The sequence below is a fragment of the Uranotaenia lowii genome, chromosome 1, assembly GCF_029784155.1.
Source record: "Uranotaenia lowii strain MFRU-FL chromosome 1, ASM2978415v1, whole genome shotgun sequence".
Classification (NCBI taxonomy): domain Eukaryota; kingdom Metazoa; phylum Arthropoda; class Insecta; order Diptera; family Culicidae; genus Uranotaenia; species Uranotaenia lowii.
Window position 1 is genome coordinate 60,197,431 of NC_073691.1, and position 6,538 is coordinate 60,203,968.

The following is a 6,538-nucleotide window of genomic DNA, read 5'->3' on the forward strand; positions in this document are numbered from 1 at the left end:
ACGATACCACCCATACTTAAAATTACCATCATTGGACTACCAAAAACCCATCCCCGAGAGGTGAACGATTGTGGAAGTGTAGACAGCTAAAATCAATCAAATTCATATTTAAACACGCCACGCGTAGTGATGGAATTCATAAATAATAAAGTCAAAACTCTTGGTGGTGATTAAACATCAGAAAAATATATTGCGTTCAATTTCTGTATTAGCATTTCAAAGTGTTTTTATGTAAACTTTTCGGGTAAATATTTTATGTTTAATCCATTTGCATTGATTAGGCCTAAATTTGTGTTCACATTATTTCTTACAGCAATCTCTCCTAACAATGCGTGCAAATTTCTATCTAACTTCTAACCGTGCAGTGCTTGTCGACGTTCCGGTTCGTAAAATCTTTCAGTCACAGTACCGCAGAGCAATAGCTAGAGCATGCTACCCAGACAACCAATTGTTGGGTATTTCGAATTTGCAACGCAAATATACATGCAAATATACCTGTAAACATATCGTATATAATGTAGCAAAACCAGTATATACGTATCATTTTGGAGGCCATATAGGTACATTAGCAAACATATTCTTGATTTGGATTGTATTAAATTACGATTTGCACGACTTGTCATGCGCATCATTTACGACTACCCTGACACTTTTTGGAATATACTATGACAATTTCCATTATCATATAGATGATTGAGGTTGTAATATACGACATTTTTCGTAACAGTATGGAAAGTTTGACGACTTATTTGGTCGTCTTTTGCGACTTGAGTGCAGGGCTCTCATTTTCCGTCAGTTGAATAAAAATAAGATTATTATTTTTTTTATACTTTAAACCAATAAGTTTATTCATCCATAAAAATAATAAAAATGAGATTATTTCAAAGAAATGCATTTTTTGCTGTCAAATTTAAGTTTATATCGTACAAGTTTATTATTTGCCAGATTGCTGATTTTATTGTTAGTACCTGGACTTGATCCCCTGACCATACGATCTGAAGCTCATGATGGTTCCTCGAAGCTATCTGGGATATATAAATTCAAGGGGATTTGCTTCAAAGGCATTAAACCAAAAGCAAATCGTATATTTCTATAACTTAAATCTTTTAAATCGTAGAACACGTCATCGATGATCTAAAAATAGACCAACATTTTGAAGCCTCCTTTAATTCGATTCCAATCATCGATGTCCCATTATCATAAACGATTTTATTGAACTATTTTGTATTCTTTTACGATTGCCAGCAAATACGTTTTACGAAAATCAGACATGCGAATTAATTTGCAAAGGTATACGATTGCATGCACATTATTACGAATCAATGCAGTTATATACGTTTTTTATTTCGAATTATTTTATGCATAGCACGACAAAATCTCTCAGTCACGGCTGATCACCGTATATCGGTCGTTTCACGGATTTTTTGCGAATTGTCGTACACAAAGGTCGAGTTCATATGTACATAAATACGAGTCTCTCTTCTTGTCGTAATAAAATCATGCAATGCTTTTAAATACGGTAAAGAATATGCATGAACCGCACATTGTAGGTCCAGATATACGAAAATGAGTATAAATAACATTCTATACGATGTAATCTGTAAAAGAAAATACGACTTCTGGTTGTCTGGGTAGGTACGTTTTCTCTCGTTGGAGGGGTTGCCCAACTCTTTACCACAATTGGTTTTCAATTTTATAATTTTTAAAAATCATGATCATTTCGAAAATCAGCTAAGTTTGAGTGCGTTTAGCGCATCCGTCGTGGACGGCACTCTACGGGATAAACACAAGGGCGAGGAATATGAGAAATGACTCACCGACTGTAACGTTTTTCAACCAAACCTGCGATCGATTCCTTTGCAGCTCTCTTCGATGCTGCGCTCCTGATAGGTTCGCCCGTGACGGACCTGATTCGGCGGGGTTGGCAGAAATGGATGATGATGATGTAGATAGAGCTCCTCGAGATGCTTCGCTCCCGCTCCACTCGTTTTTGATGGGACAAGATGGGGTGGGCCATTCTGAAAACTCACTTGAGCTGCGAGGTTTCACAGCTACGAAGTTTGATGTGCGCTTCCGGCAGGGTTGATCGACATCAACCCTTATGTTGACGGAATTAGCCGCAATTGCTGATCGGAAGTGCTGCTGCCAGCTCGCTGTGAATGAAAGGCTGGTCAATTCGGCAACATATTAAGCACATGCACGGGCCCGGTTTCCAATGCACGTCTTTACCTGGCTTTCTATTTTATTTCACACGCACTTATATGGTCCTAGCTTACGAAGTGTAGCCTATAGATGCGGGTCTACACAACAAAAAGAATTAGCAACTAAATAATTTCTGAACTTCATTACTTTTTGTTGTCATATCCAAAAGATGTGATACTATTTTGTATCGGAAACTGATAACATAATCATCATTATTCTCGTCAAGTCTTATAATCAAGTAAGGTTACTGTAGCGATTGATATGTCGGATTATCCATCCGTTATATTGGCAACACTTCTCTACTGATTTCCTAACTGTTCACCTGACATCTATTCCAGTCCAGTGTGTGGTAACCTTCCTTCCATATAATATTTTCTTTTTATCAGATTTCACCTTTTTAGTTTTAACTTTACACTTTTCCGTCTCTATAACTTCTTCTGTAAATGTATCCGTGCTGTCGTCATCAAAATCGAATCTAGAATGACATCACACCATGCATCAGCGAATCTTTTCCGCTCAGTCATCAGTTCACTCTCATGTGTTCATTTATCTACACTTTTCTCTCACGGATCACTCAAATCGCGTGAATGAGTCGATTATATTTTACACTGTTAACTTGAAACAATCAGCTTTGTTAATATCACTTCATTTACGGATGCGGCATAAGAGTCAAATGAATAATCTTGAACAATTCATATCTAAATTTTTCTAAGCTTTTTTTATAATCAGTATGATTCTATTATACAAATTTAGGCTTTTGATATTTCATATTTTTATAGTGTCAGGACATATCTACCACATTCGCCTTCTTCTCTACTCTTTTTATGTTACACAAAACATCCAAATGTTTTCTTAATTTCAGAGTTGAAATTCCTATAAAGATACTTTTCATCATACCTGGCGATCCTTTACATACGGCATCATTCTGCTTGGTCGTGTGTCAAATTAACACTGTTAATACATAATAACTAAATACAAATGTTAATGTCTTAATATTTTTTTTTTGTTCTATAAAAGTCTTATGATGATTAAGAGCTAGCTAATTAACAAGTAATGTCAGGTAAACATTCATTAGAACTTTATCATTTTGATTTTACAACTATGAAACCTTTGAAGAAAATATCAATAATTGAATTTAGCTAAGTTGGATCTCATTGGTCCTATAGGCATAAGTCGTGTAATATATGCGCTTACAAATAATAAATAATTTAATTTAGTGCGTGTGCAAATCTACTCATAATTCAATTCCACATGTTACTACTTTTTGTGTCAAATATTTTGTTGAGTGAATTTTGAGTTCCCTGCGAAACCGTTCCTAGTCACTGATTTTTTTGACATGTTAACCAAAACAAGGTGTTATTCGATTTTTGTTTTACGTCTTGTTCGAATATCTTTAAAAGTTGGGCTAGTAAACGAGTAAAACTGGTAACAAGAATCCCCAGCGCTTCTACGTCACGAATGCAGAAATACGGAAACCGGCAGTTCCTAAACCAGAATCGAGGACAATCCAAAGCATCGCCTAACATTACGGGCAAGCAGAGTCGCCGGATCCTCAAGTGCATACCCGCATACACAAATCGGAGTGTGCCAAATGTTTGTATCTTCCAGCCAAAGCACCGAAATACAGCGAAAAATGTGTTGTTTTCAAGGTAGTTTCAAACTGAATACATCGCAGTCAGGAACCGAACTGGAAACCGGAAAAATTGAGCTGCTGCTAGATGATGGCGAAAGGTAAGAAAGCCGATATTGTTCCAAATACTATTTGAAAGAATAGCCTATTCGCAAAGTATCTCATGCTTCCAATTTCAGGAACTATCAAACCAACGTTCGAATACCGCTTTTCCGATGGTATTCGGTCCTGAAAGTGATATTACAGAGCTGGACAAACTAGGAAGCTAGGAATGATAACACTACTCGATGCTTATGGAATACGGCTTGCCACCAGGTAAAAATGCTTCCCTTGAATTGACATATCATAGAAATAAGTTTAGTATTTAGCAGTTCCTTGTTTATCAAACCAATCGATTCAATTGCAATGTCATCAAAAATTCGCATTGATCAAAATATTGTCAAGAATAGCATCAGAACTATTTGTTCATACGAACCTTCCTGTAAATTGACAGTAACAAATGCTTATCTACGTCTCATGATAATCGTCCGGATACGGAATATAAGCAAGTAGAGCTGATAAGAATAAAATGTAAAATTTTACGAACTGTTTTCTCAAATTCATTTTTTTCCAATTTCGAGATTTAATATGACGGATTTGATCGCTAGCTTTGACAGTAATATAATATTACCAAATAATTGGTAATCATTTTTAGAAGCTTGTATAAGAAGCATTAATCATACTGTATTACTCCCCTCAACAATGTTCTAATCCTTCATGAAAGCTTTTGCGTTCTTCTTAACTGTGGATAATTTCAGTATTTTTATTACATTCCTACATGTACCTAATAATTCGAGACATAAACAAATAATCTATAAGGATAATCCATTTTTATTCTATTTTTAGACACTAACACGTTTGTGGCGTTCTTGTCTCAGGATAACCATAGTGGATTCTACAAAAGTGGACGGCTCGCTAGTTTTGAAATGTATTCATTTTACATGTTAATAGAGAGTTATTTAAGATTTGTCTTCCCTTAAGCACATCTTTAGTTCTTTTTTGAATTCAACAAACTATGGTGCGCTATCCATTCTTTTCTCGCATGATTTTTTTAACCGTCAAATTACCTTACGAAGATAATTAGTTCAGTATTGTACAACTATCAAATAGAGTTGCAGAATCTATTTCCATTCTGATTATCAAATCACAGTTCATATCAGCTTTCCTTTTCAGTTAAGAATATGTTATCTTATGCATATTATAATATATTACAAACTCCATTGACTTTCAAGTTGTTCCTTGAACCTATTCATTGAAAGATTGTCGTACTTTTGATTTGGTAGTTCTTAGAAAAAAAATTGTAATCATCAACATATTTTTGAAATGAACCATTTGCTTTTTTTTAGAATATGTTGGTAATTTGTCAATCACAACTTCCATTTTTTTCCATCTCAATTGACGCATCATTGTAATAAAAAATCGTGATGTTTTTTCAATGCTTCTGAAATGTGCCGATCATCTTTTATTTCGTCTAGTAACATGGAATTCGACATGGAAAGTATCCAAACTTATGAAAACATTCGGTATCGTTCATAAGAAAATGAGTTGAGTGTTCTAGTTTTTTTTTCTGGTTATGGCATTTCATTTAAATTTTCTCCTTTCAACCTTTTGTTTATTTCCTTTCATTCGAAGACTTAAAATGTAACCCATAAAAATCATAATTCATAAAAATCGTCGTGACATTTCAAATACTTAACTATCAAGCAATTCAACTTGAACTACACTGGCTGTACACTGTCTTCGGTCGTTGTTTAATAGTTTTTTCAACTATTTCTATAGTAGTTGAGCTTCCTGTTATTTTTTTTGCATTGTAAGGTTCACGGAAGTTGGCATCCTAATGTTATGCATTCTCTTCTCAACAAGAAAAAACTTTTCAAGGTTTTCACTTGGGATTTACATCATCACTATTCTCCTCATAGCATGTTATACTTAGGTAACAACCATCTCTTTCGTATTGGAATAGATAAACTTGTCTAAATTGTATCTCCTTAAGTTTGTGACCTCTCCAACAACTAAATGGGACTTGACCTCTCGCAAGTCGTCTTTTGATGAGTCATTATATTGAATTCTTTTGTACAACTTTATGAACTTGACCTGCCGCAAGCCATATCTTCTTTTTGATTTTTATTTTTACATTTCGAATCATTATTCAACATTTTTACTTAGTTCCATCTGATTTCGTTTGTGACCTGTCGCACAAACTGAACAGGACTTGACCTCTCGCAAGTCGTCTTTTGATGAATCATTGTGTCCTCTCGCACAATTTTATTTAAACTTGACCTGTCGCAAGCCATCTTTTATCGATCGTCTTTTCTACATTCCAAATCATTATTCAACATATCTGAATTTCATCTCATTTAGTTTGTGACCTGTAGCACAAATTAAACGGGACTTGACCTCTCGCAAGTCGTCTTTTGATGATTCATTGTGTCCTCTCGCACAACTTAATTCGAGTTTGACCTGTCGCAAGCCATCTTTTAGCGATCGTCATGAGTACACTGCTAATCATTACTCAACATACATATCTAAATTTCATCTCATTTAGTTTGTGACCTCTCGCACAAACTAAACGGGACTTGACCTGTAGCAAGTCGTCTTTTGATGAATCATCATTATGTGTCCTCTCGCACAACTTACTTTGGACTTGACCAAAGTCCAAGCCATCTT

The 6,538-nt window shown here is 35.1% G+C and overlaps 1 long non-coding RNA gene across 1 annotated transcript; it reads left to right on the top strand.

The window, feature by feature from the left end:
• The first annotated feature begins 3,561 nt into the window (after positions 1–3,561).
• Positions 3,562–4,825, top strand: LOC129744264 (uncharacterized). Its single transcript, XR_008736871.1, has 3 exons — positions 3,562–3,933; positions 4,012–4,147; positions 4,718–4,825. It is a non-coding gene; the product is annotated as an uncharacterized LOC129744264 (long non-coding RNA).
• The last annotated feature ends 1,713 nt before the right edge of the window (positions 4,826–6,538 follow it).